We start from the raw sequence: 19,662 nt of genomic DNA on the forward strand, positions 1-19,662 counted from the left end.
ATTACTAGGAAACTACCATAGGTGTAGTTTAGGAAGATACTAGAACAATTACTAGAACGCAATATCATAAAATGAATCCGTTCATTCATGAGTCAATACTTGCTAGATAGAGAGAGAACACACATTACAGCTAGTACACACAGTACATTACTATACCTGCTAGACAGAGAGAGAACACACATTACAGCTAGCACACACAGAATATTACAGTACATTACTATACTATTACATAGATATGTTTTACATGATTACGCTTATATGAGTACGTTTACATATATATGTTTACATGAGTGTGGTTACATATACTTTGATAGGACAGACATCACTAGGTGCTATAGCATAGAACAAGTTCAGGATCTAACTATACCGATGAATCGCAACGCATTGTGATAGTTATATCGGGTATACATGATCTTAGTAATGTGGATGTTCACGACATGCATATATTCATGGGTGTGTAAAGGTCTCAAAATATCTTTGATAGGGGAGCGTTCAGCCTGGGATCTAGCCATCACATTAGGCCTTATCCCTCAAATAAGGCAATAGGAGTACAGAGGCAGTCAGTTATTACAAATACTGAAGTACTTACGAGATTACCCTAGACTTAAGGTAATTAGTACGGTTGTAGTTTGACACTACACCATAGTACTATTTCATTTTCCCATTATATTCACTTCGTGAACATTCACACGATGCACGGTAATGTAGAAACTATATTTTTGGTTAATGATAGTCGGATTTGGGAAAATACACACTCTTACAAGTGACACACACAAAGACATTAGATGCCTTGGTAGAAGGATACGATTAGTAGGAAACATAGGGTTTCCTAGGATCATTTAAAACATTTTCAATACTTACAATTCAGATACATACAAATTAAGACACTAAAATACTTATGATCTCACCACCTTCAAAGCTGATACTCGCTTTCAAAATTACTTGTATCCTCAGGTCATCAATAGACAGGTACCGATGCAAGGTTTAGAGGAGATGGAGCTCGTTCAAGACTCATCTTTCATTTTGATTTATGTTTTAGTGTCTATTATAAATTGACAGAACACACTTGTATTAAGATTATATTATTAATGCAATGGATGATGTTGTTGCTTGTTTACTACTTTTCATTGTTGTGATACTGTACATGATGTCCTCCGCCCCAGAACGTTTCCGCCGTTCAATGGTTTTGGGGTGTGACAGAGAGGGTACTAAAAATCATAATGAACAACAATGAACCAAATAAAAAAAATCCTTGTTTATAAAAAAAACAAAAAGAATCGACAAAGTCAAAAGGAACAAGTTATAATTTAGGATCGTAAACAAGTACTTACTTCATTCTATTTGGGAAGATTTTTTTAGTATACTTAGACTTTGGTAAATATGATAAATTGTTCAAATTACTTGCTGATGACTATGTTAATTGTATATATACTTTGTTAAGTACAATTATCTCTTTTTTCAAGATGTAAAAAGTATTATCAAAATTTTTTTTAGTAGGATGATAGCGGTCATAGTGCTTGAAGTCATAATGGTTTGAGAACTCCTTCAGCAAGGTCAACCAAAAGGTTTCTCCTAAAAAACCAATACTTTATAAAACTAAATGTGTATAAAACACATTCATAACTAAAATTTATACAAATCTATGAACTTGAGAGTTTACTTGGACTCTTAGGAGGCAACTGAGGAAGTATCTGCCTTACAGCACAATCAAGGTATCCAACAACCTTTATCAAAATATCAATTGTAGATGTCCAACTTTCTATCATATCAAACAACAAATCCAGTATGTATTAGAAAATCCATAATAGATAAGGACAAAATAGTTGATTTAATTTTTTTTTCATGAGACAATAAAAGTTTAAACAAAAATATTAGATAAAGGCAAAATAGACATTTCATATTGATTAGAAATGAAAACTACAACAAAACTAAATGACAACGTGAAAAATTCTTTGGAGGGACAATATACGTAAATTTGAAAAAACCATAAGGAAGATGAATGTAAATTTGTAATCTAGCCTAAAATATTTTAAACCACTAAACAATGATAGAATTAGTAGATAAGAATAGGATCCATTTGTTTAACATGCCAGTCGTTAGATTAGCATCTGTAACACTCCAAATCAGGTATACTTTGAAACCCTTGAAGAAATCAAATTTTAGTATAATAGTCCCTTAATTACGCTGGGCGTACTTATGACTACACTTAGAGTACTATGCATGGATGATCGCAGAGGGGAAACACGTGCGTTGGGCGTACCAGAAGTACGCTGGGCGTACGTGCCGGATGACCAAACCTTAATTTTCGGACTTGAGTCCTATTTAAACGTCCTTAAGCCCCTTGGACTAAACCCTAGAGAGCCTCCATAGCCTTAGAACGTCCTTTTACTCCAGAGAGAGCTCGTGAGACCATTTTGAGCATAGAAAGGGTGTTGGTGGCCATTTTTAGTGACATTTAAGAAGGAGAAGTTGTCAAGGAAGCTTGGATTGACATTGAGCTTCAAGAATCTGCATCTGGATCACCTTGAGGAGCTTCTGGAGGTATAAAGCTTGCACCTTTCCACCTTAATCAATAGATCTAGCAAGGGTTTTCTACTTTTGTCCCCTTTGTTGATTTTGGATCTTCTCTTGTGAGTTAAGTAACTCCAGAGGATGGGAATGTTAGATATGAGGTCCTTTGGTCCGTTTATAACATAGAAATGAAGTCTCGGTGGGTGTTTTGACCTCATGCATGGGTTAAGAACCTTAAAAAGGTCTTAATGGGGGTATTGGGAACATATGAGACATGCAAAGGCCTAAAGTTGCCAACTTTATGCCCTAGGTCATCTTAATGAGATTAAATCTAACTTTTGGATGTAAGGGAATCGAGTATTAAGAACTTAATGGAGAAAGTGGTTAATCTGTTAGTACACTGGGCGTAACCTAGCGTACGCAGCGCATAAGTCCCAGAGACTCAGCACGTTACGTACCAGTATGGTACGTTAAGCGTACGCACCTTAGATGAGCTTGGATCTATTTTGGGCCTTTGAAATGTTGGGCCTCAATTGGTCATTAGGCTAGGTTGTATTTTGGCGATGGTGGGCCAGTTTATCTGTTTTGGGCCATGGATGTCATGATTGGGCCTTATTGGGCCATGAGGCCCATTAATGGTTTTTAGACATGGACTCGACTTTGGGCCTATTAACAAAGGAAGAATATTTGGGCCTTTGTAGAAGTACTTGGAGTTTAGGTTTCCCTTTGATTATGTGAAGCCCTAACATTAGTTAATATTATTATTCAACACGGGAGGTTACATACAGTTAGGAGGACAGTTTCGAATTCTTCGGATAGAGGTGAGTCTTCTCACCATACCAATGGGTTTAAGGGACCAAGGCCAACCCATTTTATGTTAGGTTATTATGTATGTTATTGCATGGAAGATGCCGGGAGGAGCTTATGGAAATTGGACATAAGACCATGTGGGGTAGCCCATGGCATTCCCAGGTTAAGACCATGTGGGGTAGCCCATAACACAATGGTGTAAGACCCTGGGGGAGGCCACGACATCCTTACAGGTTTATGTATGCATGGCTTATGTGATATATAGCTTTTATTGCTAACAGGATATGTAATATATGGATTGTGTGTGTGGTATGCTCTGGGAAACTCACTAAGCATTAGCTTACAAGTTGTGGATTTGTTTCAGGTACTTCAGATCCCAAGGGCATGGGCAAGGCATGATGGCGCGACGTGCACTCTCTCTCAGGCATTCTCACGGGATACTCTGATGTTTGGAATAAAAGTTGTATTTTACTTATGTTTTGAAAACAATTATAATTGGATTTCTTGATGATGGAAATGTGTTTGATTATTCAAAAATAAAAATTTTGTTTGAAAAAAATTAGGTCGTTACAAGTTGGTATCAGAGTCTTGGTTTGAGGGATTCGAGGACACTCTCGGGTGTGTCAGGACTCAAACTAAGGAAATGGTAAAATTGTTTTAAAAAATAACATAAAAAGCCTTTGAAAGAAAGGAAAAGATGACAGTGCAACACACGTGATCAGCCGAGCCAAGTAAGTAGTTCCCCAATATGTTAGTCATGTTATACTGATATTTGAGCTTTGCTGATCGTATGGAACTTGCTATGTGTATGATTTTAAAATTATATACGGTTAGGAGCTTATAGACTTAGAATGATTGATTTGGACTTAATTCATGTTCCTTGTTTGGTTGTGGTCTTAGGGTAGTATCTTTTATTTGAAAGTCTATTTGATCCTTTTTATGTATAATTTGCATGCATAAAGGCAACCTGTTATGATTGGTCTGGTCTTGATATGAGTAGATAAAATCTTAGGACAGCCTGAGATTTGATGTATGTGGTAGTTTGCAGGATAAGGTTTAGTTTTTGGACGAATTAAAGTTATCAGGTAGAGCATTAGGGAAAGGTACAAGTAGGTGTGGAAGGTAGTATTGGGCCCGTACTACTAAAAGCAAAGGACCTGTACTCAAACCAATGTTAGATCTGACAACATCAAGGAGGACCAGTATGGGGAGATCCCTTATATGGAAATTCTGATCATTGTGATTTATGACATTTCAGTTCAGCATGGTGGTGACTGATGGATTATGAGCATAACATCATTCCTATGGTGTTCATGCAACCCTAATTGCTTTGATCTAGGTTTTTCTAATTTGAACATACATCATTGAATACCAAAGCAATAAACCATAATTGACTAGCATACAAATCTGAAAATCACATATGAATAGGTTTAGGAATATTACCTTGATTGTTATGTAGCAATAACAATAACAAACCTTCTTGATCTTGACTTCTGAAAGCCTAGTGCCCCAAGTGTTACACCTCTAATGGAGTCATAAACACCATAAGCACCAACAATGAACAAGAGAGAGAATGGAGGCACCAAAAATATCCAAGATACTCTTAGGAATTCTTAGCCACGTTTTTGGGAGCCTTAGGGGTCCTTATATAGTTGAGGCTACTAGGGTTTTCAACTTGGAAAACCTAATCCAGTTTCTTAGTTCTTATGCAGCCCAAAGATCCTTCCAGAAAGCCCCTTGGACGATTTCTATATGGACTCCCATATAGAATTCGTCAATTTCTTCCTTATAGATCTTAAGCCCAACTCTATAACTATCTTATAATTATAGTACCAGTCCCCTTAATTTAATTAATCTCTTTTGACTAAAAAATCAATTCTAAATTAACTCTTGATCAATTGTAATTAAACAATATGATTTCACTTTTAATATATTATTCACATAACATATTAATAGATCATTATTAAACCTCTTTCTCCTTAATTCATCCTATCAGTTGCTATGGTGAAGGCAACCCAAAATGACCAAGCTCATAATCGGGTCAAGTACATACCAAAATAGTTATGGGCTTAGACACCTAATCCAACAGTCTCCCACTTAGATAAGTCTAATAACTATTTTGCAAGTATGACTTCAGAACCTGATCAGCAATTGTAGCTTTCAAAAGTCGTTGTGAACTCTGATCTTATCAGTAACACGTCCTTTAGATAAGGGATTATATATTCCTCCATTCTATATGTCGTATAGGCATGAGACATGGATTATAATCATTCTCTCAGTCTATGTGTTGTTTCCCGATTTCCGATATATGATGACTGACAACAGACTATAATTGAACACATGAACTTAGTCCCGGCTTGGCCAAGCTCTCAGGGTGTTGATATTGCCATATTTATACATGTTTTTAGGCAATATTTAGTTATATTTTTATTAATATTCTGGTTATTTGCATTGAATAATGGTACTTATGAGGATAAATTGTTCTTTGCAACAAATAGAAGCATTTTTGAGAAAAGGACTAAAAATGACAAAATATCGAACTTTGGAGGCTTGGAGAATAAAAAAAGAAAGAAGCTTACGTAATTTGCTGAATTCACGTTGTGAGGCTTAGAGATTCATGACATGAACATGAATCTTCTAGAAGATAGACATCACGAAGAAGAGTCCTTAGCCAACACAGAAATCTACTATTCACGTCGCGAGTCATATCCATTCACGACGTGAGTTCGGAAAAATCAGAAACTATATATACTCTTGATCATTACGACTTTGGAGACTTTTTGGCTACCTTGAGGGTTCCCGGAGACAATTTTCAGAAGGAGAAAAGTTCTGGAATTGGCTATTAGCATCTAAGTAGAGGAGAAGTTCATATTAGTTTAAGAATTTGGTACGCTTTAATTATATCTTTGAATATGAGTTATTTGTGTTTGTTAGCTAGTATGTCTAACTAAATCTAGCTGTTTCTGTTAGCTAGATGAAGCTGGAACTCATGATGTAATACTTTAGCTTTGATTTACTTGTTGGTTAAGACTCGTGTTGGATTGATTGAACTTAGCATTTTGATTTAGTATTTGATTGCTTTGGTTTCTTATTTTGTGTAGTTGACGACCATTAATCTGCATGAATTAGAATACATGGTAATTTAGTGAATATTAAATTATTAGAGCTAGGATCAAACCAATCTTAGTTAACCAATTAATTATTGAATTAGACTGTGCTAGTGAACTTATATTATGACTATAAGTATGTTTAATTAATCAATCTTACATAGCTCCAATCCATTAAATAATTGATTATGTGTTAATTTAAGTGTGAACATACATTGATTTACATGAATTAATAAATGTTAGTAGATTTAGAACTAAATTGCTAATACTATCTTAACTGGTACAGCTAATTTATAAACCATTGAGGAAAAGTGAATTTGAACTAACAGAAGCGGTTTACTGATTGAATTTTTTTTTAAAAATTAAGTTTATCTAAACTTGAAAAATTAGATAAATACATTTTCTTTGTTAGTAATTAGTTCAATTTAATAGTAGATATATTAATTAGTCATAACCGGCGGATTTTATTTACACCCGAATTTTGTGATGATGACCCTATTTGAAATGACATGGTTGACTATTCTTGACATTTAAATCCGTCTACCAATTGAAATTGGATTGTCTTATATTTTCATTTATTTCCCCTTTACTTTAATCCATTTAACCGATGAATCCACTGGTGTTACTTTTTTACCTTTTAGTTTATCTTAACTAATATTTTTTACAGATAATATATATATATATATATATATATATATATATATATATATATATATATATATATATATATATATATTCAAGTTGCATTATTTTTTTACTAATTGATTGTCCTAACACGTTATTATTAATTTTATATATATATATATATATATATATATATATATATATATATATATATATATATATATATATATATATATATATATATATATATATATATATATATATATAGGGTTAGGTTCATTTAACACCATCTATATTTTGTGAAACCGTAAGACGCATTTTTTTATTTTTTTTTTATTTTTTTTAGTTAATTCATGTTCCGAAAATAATATTTAAAAAAAGAATTTTTTGATTTTTCCATTTATTTTGCATTTTAAAATTATTTTTAGAATATGTACAGTGTAATATTCTATTTAGAATATTTCACGTATTTTTCAAAAAAATAGAATTTATTTTTATTTATTTTTATTTTTTTTTAGTTAATTCAAGTTCCGAAAATAATATTTGAAAAAAGAATTTTTAGATTTTTCCATTTATTTTGCATTTTAAAATTATTTTTTAGAATATGTCCGTGTAATATTCTATTTAGAATATTTCACGTATTTTTCAAAAAAAAAAACGGATTTTTTTTTTATTTTTTTTATATTTTTTAGTTAATTCAAGTTCCAAAAATAATATTTAAAAAAAGAATTTTTGGATTTTTCCATTTATTTTCCATTTTAAAATTATTTTTAGATTTGGTCTCACGGTTTCACAAAATTAGAATGGTCTCAAATGAACCTGAATATATATATATATATATATATATATATATATATATATATATATATATATATATATATATATATATATATATATATATATATATATATATATATATATAGAATTATTATATGGAAAACAAAAAAACCCTAAACATCATAAAAATGTATAAATTTTTTTTTAGAAATCACAATTTTTTTTTGACTTTATATTCTTAAAAATCGCAGTTTGTAAAAGGATTTAAAAAATACGTAACATTATTTATATGTTAGAAATAGAAAAAGGATTAAAATAAAAAACAATATCTTAAATGAAGGATCATGCATGTAAAATTTATTTATAGATGAGATAGATTATTTTTATGCAAACTTACAAATAAATATATTAAAAAGTAAAGCTAATAAAATTTACTATGTTATATGTTTTTAATTGTTACAATCTGTTATCCATTTTATTTTTTATTTTATCAATAAAAAAAATAATATATGACATTATAAAATTATATTGTAAAAACATAAAATGGAATTGAAAAATGAAATTATAGACATTTATTTAAACAAACAACACTAAAATGAATTAACTTTTAAGGAAAATCAAAGCCGAGAAAACAGAAAAAAATGCATAAATAATGATATTAATTTTATTTAATGGTATTAATTTTATTTAATGGTTTTAATTGTTCTTGTAGGTAACGAGCTTAGTAAGATATAAACAATACTATTAAAGCCCTCGATATTTCTTTGTTGGCTAAATGGATGTTGAATCCTCTATGTGGTCAAAAGTAATTCGATGTATCCATAATTTAAAAAGAAGACATTGGTCTGTTTTTGCTAATAGATCCCACATTCGTGTGTGGAAAAACATAATAAAACACTGGTGTGTGGAAAAACATAATAAAAATACGTAATTATTTTATGCGCTATAACATTGATCACAATAAAATAGTGTTGTGGAATTCAACTGACTGCTGCTGAGTTTCTGATTTTGTGAGTGACAGCAGGTTTATGGTGTATATATATATATATATATATATATATATATATATATATATATATATATATATATATATATATAAAGAGAGAGAAACTAAACATCTTCCTATCTTTTATTCATATAATAATAATAATAATAATAATAATAATAATAATAACTTTTTTTAAATTAAAAGGATGATATATATATATATATATATATATATATATATATATATATATATATATATATATATATATATATATATATATATATATATATATATATATATATATATATATATATATATAACCATAATTGTGATGTTAATGGTATGTGAATATTTATTAACTTATTTATCAATTTAAACTTTTTTAAATTGAAAGGGAGGAAAACAAAAATTAAAATATAAGTGAAGGACTAATAATGTATTTTAGAGTTTTAATGTTTCTTTTGTAGGTAATAATTATGTCGGAAGTTGACTTGATTGTAGTTGATTTATTTGCTTTAGATTAATCGATTCTTTTTGTGGGGAAAAACCTGCAAAAGTTAATTTTTCAGCTTAATTTTTTTTTCCAGTATGCAACTCACGAGGTGAACCGTAGGCTCACTACGTGAGTGCATTAGTTTTTAGTTTTATTTTTTATTTTTTATTTTTCTTTGTTTTTGTGTTTTAGTTCACTTTTACATTTTTATTTTTGTTTATCTTGCAAAAGTTCATGACCAGAGGCTCTGACACACCTTTGGTACCACCACTTGAAGATCCAAAGTCAACCTTTCACAAGAAGACGGATAAGAACACGGGAGTGAGCGAAACACCAAAAAAGTCATCTTTCAAAGACCTCAAATCAGTATTTGGAAGGAAGTCGGGAAAGAAAGTAAGAGAGTTGAGTACATCATCAAAGGACAAAAGCAAGATAGAAAGCTTTGAGCAAGATCCAAAACTGAAGGATACCGAATACGATACCGAGCCCGGATTTGCATTACATAGAAGTGAATCCGAAGACGAGTATGATAACGAATTAGATATCTCCATGGGAGCTTACAAAAAGCGAATTAGATATGATGTTGGTCCTGGCCTAATACAACTTGCAATTCCTACAACTGCCCCATTCGAACCGAAAGGACACATCCTTGCTGCACTAAGGGATGTACCATTTTTTTTGGAAAGGATCAAGAGGATGCTTACAAGCATTTGGATGAAGTAAATGACATAACAGATTATTTCAATATCCCAAATGTTCCAAGAGAGACAATCTTGCTAAGGATGTTGCCAGTCACTTTTAAATGAGCTACTAAAGATTGGCTAAAGGCACTACCACCTGGTGCAATCACTACTTGGGCCCAAATGTGTGAACAATTTTTGGATCATTTTTGCCCACCTTCCAAGATAGCTAAACTAAAAAAGGAGATAGAAAATTTTGAGCAAAATCTAGGTGAGTCACTCTATGAGGAATGGGAGCGCTATAAGGGATTGTTGAGAAATTGTCCTCAAAATGACCTCAATATACAGCAAGAAGTGTACATATTTTGTGATGGTGTTAATTTCATGACAAGGCAACTCCTTGATTCCCAAGGACCACTTACTAAGAAAAATATGGGGGGAGTTAAGGAGTTAGTGGAAGATTTGCAAGGCATTCTCGTAAGTATCACAATCCAAGAAGTAAGGGCGTAAAAGGAAACGGAGGTGGAAATTCTGTAGACATGGCTGATGTGATGGCCATTCTTGATACAATGGACAGGAGGATGACAAAAATGGACCAAATAAAACATGTTATAAGAGTTGGATGTGAAAGGTGTAATGGTCCACACTTGACCAATGATTGCAACTTAGATGATAGTGGGTATAAAAAGGCTCAAGTTTGTTATTCGAGTGGGGATAAGTATGATGAAGATTGGAGAAAGCCAAAGAAGTAGGGATGCCATATGATGAATACAAGAAATAAAAGGAAGAGAAATATATGCAGACATGTTGAGGCTTCTACCAAAATGAGCAACCACCAGCCGAGAAGAAAGTAGATTTGGAAAACATTTTGACCCGATTTATGGAAGCTTCCGAGAAAAGGCATGATGATACCGATGTAGTGCTAAAGGAACACATGAAAATGATGAAAGAACAACAAACAATGATGATTGACCAGCAAGCTTCATTAAGAAATCATCAAGCATCGATCCATAATCTCGAAGTCCAAATTGGTCAACTAACTACTTTGGTGAGCAAAAAATTATCCTCACAATTTCCTGAAAAGACTGGTCAACCCCATGTTATGATGATTGAGAATGAAGAAGAGGCCATCTCTGAGTTCCTAGAAGCATTAGAAGTGGAGCCAAGTCAGCCTGAACCAGAACCACAGAAGTTAAAGATCGAAAATCAAAGTTCTGCTGAAATGCTAGATTTATGACGTGAGCCTGATATGCTCACGACGTGGGATCAGTGTGAATAGAAAATTTTAGAAAATGTTCTGGCTTATCTTCCGCTTTTACCATTTCCGTATCGAGCTAATCTTAGTCCACTGGAAAGGGAGCATTTGGAATTCCTAAAGCACATAAAGGGTATTCCTATAAATACTCCTTTTGTTGACACGTTAGCTAAAATTCCCGAGTATGCAAAGTTCCTACAAGATTTAATGGATACTCGTCAACAATTGAATAAAAATTCCAAGGTGGTTTTAAGTGAGCAAAGTTCAAGGGTAGTGTTGGGAGAGTTACCAAAGAAGATGGGAGATGCCTCACTTTTCCTTGTGAGTTTAGGAACAATCTGAAGACTTATACTGTGGCCGATTATGGGGCTAGCATAAATTTGATGCCTTTCTCGTTTTACAAAAAGCTTAATATTCAGAAGATGAAGGCTACCAAAATGACAATTCACATGGAAAACCGTTCAGCGACACAACCAAGGGGCATTGTAGAAGACATATTAGTAAAAATTGGGAAATTCATTTTCCCAATTGATTTTGTGATTATGGATATGAAAGAAGATCCCGATGTCCCCATTATTCTTGGTTGCCTATTACTTAATACTGCTGGTGCCTTGGTTGATATTCGCGAGTCCAAGCTCACTTTGAGGATAGGAGATGAAATGGAAACTCTTGGACTACAAGATGGTTTCCAAGGGAGTGATGTTCAACGAGAGGTTTTCAATATAGATGAAGTGAATGAACTTGAAGAATTAGATAATCTCATGGAGGAAGAAATCAAAACAATTCAACAATTTAAACGAACAAAACCAAGAGCATCCGTCCCGTTTTTAGTTGAACTCATTGCCTACACAAATCCAACTTCTTGGGTAAGTAAGGAAAGCGATGAAATATCAAGTGATGATGATGAAGATGAGGTAACTTCCAAGGAGACAAGTCCAATGGTGAAGGAAGAAAAGATTCCTATGGAGCTGAAGAACGAAGAAAAATTGGAGACTAAAGGGATCAAAAGGAAGCTTGATGAAGACGAGAAAAAAGATAAAAAGGAGAACTCAAAGAAGGTGTACGTTCGACGTGTCCAAGCTTACAAGAGGTGATGCAAAGAACAAAAGATTCAGGTGGTGATAGACTACTCTGACAGCTGAATGTAGGGAGACACGGAGTCCAACTCACGGCTCCAAAAAAGAAGCTCTTCTCGGGGGGCAACCTGAGTTCGGTTTGAATTTTATTTTCTTTTTCTTTTAGTTTTTTTGCATTTTTAGGAAAATCAATCGTATCATCTAAATCATTTTGTACATGATAAAACACTAAGTATGGGGTCCCTAAAATTAAGTGGTAATAAATTAAGAAATATGGGTAATAAAAAAAATTGGAGTTTTTTTAAGAAAGAATATACTTAGACAGACTTCACGATGTGAGTCAATACGATTCACGACGTGAGTCCAGGTAGATTTACGGACTCCTTATTCATTAGCCCAATACATCGCAACCCACTTATTATCTAATGCAATGACCCAACCGCTTAGCCCAATATTGCTCATGACATGAATCATAAGAATTCACGACGTGAATTTTGAAAAGATCATGGGACCATAGTTAAAGGTCAGATACCACTTGACCTAACCACTTCTTTATTCCTCATGAAGTGAAGGTGTTCTTTCTTGGTCCCCCATACCGATTTCATCCCTATTACACTTCATTTTCCACTTTTGCTTACGCAAACTCCCTCATAAGGTATTCATTTCTTGTTTTAAATAGATAATTGTGCTTTAATAGTTGAATTTAGGGCTAGGGTTTGGTGTTTATTGCATTGTTGAAATTTTCCCTAAAATTCATGTTATAGCCATTGCATTTGACTAGAATGTGCTTAGATTTGTTCTAGTATAAAACCCCATCCATTATTTTAGTCCAATTCACAAACTGCCTTGACCATTGCTGACTTCCGCTAGCGAACTCACGACGTGAATCTTAAGGGATTCATGACATGAATCCTGGGCACCATCAGACCGGTTTTCTATTTATGAATAATCTGTTGGATCTTTCTTGCTTGGTTGTTTGTTGTTTCGTTTTGCAGAAATGGATCCTACACGCGAGGTTCCAACAGGGGTGGCTAGTTTGCACCCGTTTTATGTTTTCCCAACAAACTTGTCACGAGATGTTCTTATGCATTGGAATAACTGTTTGGGGTGGCTACATAATCGTGAGTTCGCTGTTGCCCCATTTATTAATTGGAAAAAGTTGAGGGAGGTTGGATTGGTTGATCGGTTAAACTCACTTCTTACAAAGTTATTTTTGGGTAATGGCTACTCTTTTTCATGCAAAGGATGGACCAACTTGTTTTCTATTCAAGAACGGGTCTATAAGGAATTATGTGTGGAGTTTTTCTCAACTATAACATTTCATGAGAATGTTCAAGACCCTAATTACACCCATGCCTTGGTTTTTCGCTTAGGTGGAGAATACTATGAGTGTAGCTTGGTTGAATTTTCATGGAGGATGGGATTGTATAAGACCCATGAGGCTATGTCCTTGGAGTTTTCTTTGTTCGTACGAGAGGCTGTCCATGGATAAGAGGGAGGAATTTACGGGACAGAGTTCTCGAGCAACATTGCATCGGGGGTGTTTAATTCCGGGGTGTCACCGGAAAGCAGTATCAAGTCGCCAATTCACCGTCTCATTCACAGACTCATCACTTTTTCTATCCATCATAGGTGCCATATGTAACAGCCCGGAATTTCAAGTATTGTTAAAATTATATTTTAGGGGGTGTTTTAAGGGGGGACTCGGCGAGTTGGAGCCAGACTCGCCGAGTAGGATCGCAGACCTGGTTGCGGGTTCGCGACTGGACTCGACGAGTCAGATAGGGACTCGGCGAGTCTGCGCTGTTTAGCGAAAACCCTAGCCGTTTAGGTTTGGGACGTATAAAGGGGACTTATAGGCCGTCATTGTTCGTTTTAGCCTTCTGAGAAGAACTCTAAATCGATTGTGTGCATCTAGATCAAGATTAAAGGCCATTGGTGATTTTGAAGGAGTTGTTATGCAAAGAAGAGAAGGGCTTGGCTAAAGGAACAGCAAGGGGGTCACATTCTGAGGATTGGGGACACAGAGAACACATTATCCAGGTAAGAATTCGTGTATACTCTGCTATGGTGATGTATTTAGAGGATTAGGGTTTATGGAACCCTTTTATGGATAGATTGAATGTTACCCTTGTTCCCCAAACGATTGTAACCCTGTATTAGGACCCTTGGAGGTCCAGAATATCCCATGTCTGTGCATTTTGGGAATTGGTGAAGGTTTTGGATTGAAATCCTTATGCCTTAGGTCAACATGTGAATTATAAGTCTCGGGGTGTAGCATGAGCACCTAAATGAAGACCTTACGTGATGGACCAGTCTAGGAGGGCCAGACCTATGAAGGGTCGGAGCAGTTCTGACCTTAGGAAGCAGTTTGAGCGGCTTCATGGCATGGACTCGCCGAGTCAGATGAGCAGACTCGGCGAGTAGCTTGAAGAATAACTGGGACTCGTCGAGCTGTTCCTCAGACTCGGCGAGTGGAGTCGGGGTGGCCCCGCGATTCTTCTAGGAGTAACTCGTCGAGCCAAGGAGGATACTCGACGAGTAGAAGGGAAAACCTTAGAGGACTGGAGGACGACTAGACTCACCGAGTCGCCAGAGTACTCGCCGAGTCCGGTCGAGTTGACCGTGGACCGTCGACCAGAGTTGACCTATGTGCAATTTCTTAGGGTCAGTTGTCTTGAAAGATAAAAGTATTAATAAGAGAATACATTACCCAGGGAGCTTGAAGCTCGGTGGATCAAGTGCAAGTGATTTCAGGAGTTGCTAATTTCCAGTATCCACGAGGTGAGTCTTCTCACTATACTGTACCCGGAAGGGTTTGACTGTGTGACCGGAAGGTCGGATATGATATGTGTTATAAGTGCTATAAATGGAAAGGTAATTACTAAGCGTGCTATGTATGTTTATATGGGCCGGAAGGCAATATGCTACGTGACCGGAAGGTCGGATATGATATGTGATATATGTGCTATATGTGGTAAGTTAATTGTTATATGTGCTGTGTATGTTTTATGGGCCGGAAGGCAATATGCTATGGGCCGGAAGGCGAATATGTTACGGGCCGGAAGGCGATTATGTTAAGGGCCGGAAGGCGGGTTGTGTTGTGGACCGGAAGGTCAGGGCCTGGAAAGGTGTATATGCGTAAGTTGTATATTGGGGAACTCACTAAGCTTCGTGCTTACAGTGTTTTGTGTTATGTTGTTTTCAAGTCCATTCAGTAACAAGGGACGGCACCGGCTCGATTGTACACACCAGAGAAAGAGTTATGTTTTGGAGGGTCCTGGTTTTCTATTCAAGTGAAAATGAACTATGTTTTGTAATTCAATTATGAATGAGATTTTAAACAAGTGTTCTAATAAAATGATTATTTTAAATGAAAAATTTTGCCTTGAAATTTACGGTGTTACAAATTGGTATCAGAGCCTTGGTTTGAGGGATTCAGATGCGCCTTCGGGTAAATCTGGACTCAAACTGAGGAAGTAAGAAAAAGTTTTCAAATAAATAGTTTTCTAAAAGTGAATAAGAGTTCAAAGAGAAAGCAAGAAAGAGCAGTGTGTACAATCAGCCAGAGCCCGAATGGTGATTTCCCAAAATACCCTTATTTTTGTGTTATGAGATATGTATGATGCACTTTATGAGATATTATTGCATGCTAGAGACATGCTAGGTATTTCATATGTTAGGACTAGAGTGGCCTGATTTGTGATGCCTTAGCCTAGGACTCGTTGTTATATGTGTTATGTTTTGAGTATGTGATGAGTGAGAGTATCCAGCTAGAACCCATGAGGGGTAGAGTTACAGAGTTCGGTGGTACTTTCGAGGATGAGCTGGGAAGTTGGAGTTATCACAGGGAGGGAGTCCTATGTATTCTTCGATGCTCGAATGCTGCTTGCTTTGTGCTTTGTGGAACTCTCGATGATGGGAGTCAGCTACCAAGTGAATATGACGATATTCAGGAGGTAGATGGCTGGCATCATTAGGAACTCTTCAGCAGCTGATAGCAAAGAAGTGGGAGGACGACGGAAGAGCCTAGGGAATAACCCTATCCAGATGAGTGCGCTGGTAGAGTAGAGGATTTAGCTGGGGAGCGAGCACGTGCGATGGGATTGGTGAAAGAGCAGGACGAGCAGCTACTTAGGAGCTCTGGGATGGTCCGTGTGGAAGGTATGGGTAGATGTGGCAGGTAGTATGGGCCCGTACTACTGAAAGCAGAGGACCCATACTTGATACATGGAGCATTCTGAAGGTCCTAAGGAACGGATTGAGGAGTGATGTTATGGTTCGAGTACCATACATCGGAGCAGATTGAGAAGTGATGCTATGGTTCGAGTACCATACATCGGAGCAGATTGAGGAGCGATGTTATGGTTCGAGTACCATACATCGGAGCAGATTGAGAAGTGATGCTATGGTTCGAGTACCATACATTGGAGCAGATTGAGGAGTGATGTTATGGTTCGAGTACCATACATCGGAACAGATTGAGGAGTGATGTTATGGTTCGAGTACCTTACATCGGAGCAGATTGAGAAGTGATGCTATGGTTCGAGTACCATACATCGGAGCAGATTGAGGAGTGATGTTATGGTTCGGGTACCATTCACCAGAGCAGATTGAGAAGGGATGTCATGGGATGAGTACCATGGTTCGTAGTGAATGATGCTTGTGATTATCTTATTATCCGGTCATGATCGATGAGGTAGAGATCGGACGCTAGGGGTTTTTAGGCCTGTAGACCCTGATTGTGTATGGAGAGGCGTTCCTTGAGAGGAAAGGCGAGTGCCTATCAGAGTATTTTGGTAAGGAGTTAAAGGAAGAGGAAAATTTCGGTCTGAGTTGAGCAATCAGTCGATAGAGGAGAGGTCATCTTCTAGGTGGGTGGTGCTATTTTTGTTCGTGTGCAAGACACGGGAGGCCTGATGTTTCAGTTTTGGGTTTGGGGGTACACCCTACAGGTCGTATCGGTGATGATTTTCCCCAGAGTATCAGGTGGCATGTGTGCCGCGAGGAAGTGACTTATCGGGAGCAGACAGTCAGTTGGGACTGAGGTAGTCGAGGACCACACCACACCTAATTGAGACTAGTAGGTTGTGTTATAGTGGTAGTAGTGGGGAGTTCAGTTGAGTTTTGCAGTGCAGGGAGTTTTCGTCTATGTTGGGAGTGGGTCCCTGTCCTTGGGACAATTCCGGTGTTAGAACATTGGTTGATGAGTTGAGGTGAGAGGAACGATGATTTTGCAGTGCAGTCTATGAGCCAGGGATGTTATTGAGCAGTTGTGATGCTTGGTGCTAGATTGGTATGGGATTTGGAACGATTAGAGGCAGTCGTGATGAGAAGTTCTTGGAGAGTTCATCAGAGGTTCAGAGTATAGGGGGTTGATTGATTTCCTTAAGGGGGGATTATCGGGCATTGCGTAGCACTTTCCTGGGCAGGTGCGATTTCGCTGGTGGAAAAATAGTCGTGGGTTGGTTGTGTGCTAACTGGTAATGGTTCGAACCCTAAGTGGGGGAGAACCGGGTGCAGTATGTAAGGAAGCAAAGATTTGTCAGGAGTGGTTATAAGTGAAGTATAGAGACATGCTGTAAGAAATCATGAGACCAGAGGTGTCAGTGATCGAGGAAAAGGGTCAAAGGGAGTTAATGCGGGAAGTACTTGATGAGGAGAACGAATGTATCCATGGCAGGTGTTTGGTGTTGTTGCAAGTAGATAGAGAAGGATGGGGTCGGTATGCGTATCCTTGTTTGGATTTTGAGTGTCGGGAAAAAGGGTTTCGGAGAATTATCAGCATATCTCGTAACGTCAGCATTTTCTCGTATTCCAATCGAGAAATTAGATGCACCGAAGTTGTAAGGTGGGAAAAATGTAGATCTCATTATGGGGTTAAGAGGAAACGTATTATTGTGTTGATATGATGCTTGGGGCAGGAGATCAGTGGTTGTGGCAGGATCTTGTGGTGTTCTGTTGGGGTACTCTGTGATATCCGGGTATGATATCCTTATTTCGGAGTTACTAGTGAATCCTGAATTGAATCGACGTGTGGCATATCAAGTATCTGTGGATCTAGTGGGATCCCTTCGAGTATGGGCATCCAGGGGGATTATTTGAGAGAGTGGATTTTCGCAAAGATGGGTATTTGTTATGTTGATTGCCTCCAGAGTCTGTGGTGGATATTCGAGCCGTAGTACTCCCTACTCAGAGGGTGTTGTGATACTGCGTGGAGTTGCAGTACTCACTAGATGGCAAGAGAATTTCGATGTTGGAATGTGTTTCGAGCAGTGTATGATGTGGAAGAGTTGGGTTTGAGTAGCCCTGGTATTGAGTCTTTGGAGCTTGGATGTTGAGTTGGGGGGCGAGACGGGGGTCTCCGTCTCTGTCAGGAGATGCGGGAAGATACGCAAGGAATATGTGCAGCAGAAACCAGAGATTAGAGTGAGACGATCCTCGGTGGGATTGTATTTTTCTCGCATGAGGAAAAGGGGATTTCGTGACTTGCGTGTCACTGGGTCGGGATAGTGGTCACGGGGAGGAAGTTAGTCAATCCGAATGGTATAACTATGAACTCATAGTGTTTGTAACAAGTTCGGAAGGCTGTCTTCGAAACATCCTCCTCTAGTGCTCGTAACTGGTGATACCCGGATCTCAGATCAATATTTGAAAAGTAATTCGCCCCTTGCAGTTGGTCGAATAAATTGTCTATGAGAGGTAGAGGGTAACGATTCTTGACGCTAAACTTGTTGAGTTCTCTATAGTCGATGCACATATGAAACGACCCGTCTTCCTTCTTCATGAATAAGACCGGTTCTCCCCAGGGTGAGAAGCTTGGTCTAATAAAGCCCTTGCTGATTAGTTCACTAAGTTGATAGGATAGTTCTTGCATATCAGCTGGTGCTAGACGATAGGGCGATTTGGCTAATAGGGTAGCCCCTGGAACTAAGTTGATTCTGAACTCGAATTATCGTTGTTGGGAAAGTCGCATACTTCCGGAATGCCCTTTAGATCTTTTGTCTCTTGGCTCGTATCGACAACATGAGCAAGGACTGTGTGACATTCTTTTCAAAAGAACTTCTGGGCTTGAATACTCGAGATGATACGAAGGTTTGTGGCGGGTTTGTCTCCATAGATAACTAGAGTTTCGTTGGACGGAAGATTTAGATGAACGACTTTTTCGTAACACATGATGTTGGCGCGATGAAGACTCAACAAATCCATGCCGATTATGAGATCAAAACTTTTAATCGAGACCAACATGAGGTCGATTGGAAAGGAATGGCTATCTAAAGTTAGAGTACATCCTATGTATATACTGCTAGTGCTCTCAGTTTTCTCTTTAGCCATTTCTAT

The 19,662-nt window shown here is 36.8% G+C and overlaps 1 non-coding gene across 1 annotated transcript; it reads right to left on the bottom strand.

Moving 5' to 3' along the window:
• Positions 1–10,221: 10,221 nt before the first annotated feature.
• LOC145013504 (small nucleolar RNA R71) lies at positions 10,222–10,328 on the bottom strand. The gene has a single exon (XR_013665059.1). It is a non-coding gene; the product is annotated as a small nucleolar RNA R71 (small nucleolar RNA).
• Positions 10,329–19,662: the final 9,334 nt, after the last annotated feature.

This window comes from Lactuca saligna, chromosome 8, assembly GCF_052625555.1.
Source record: "Lactuca saligna cultivar CGN05327 chromosome 8, ASM5262555v1, whole genome shotgun sequence".
NCBI classification, from domain to species: Eukaryota; Viridiplantae; Streptophyta; class Magnoliopsida; order Asterales; family Asteraceae; genus Lactuca; species Lactuca saligna.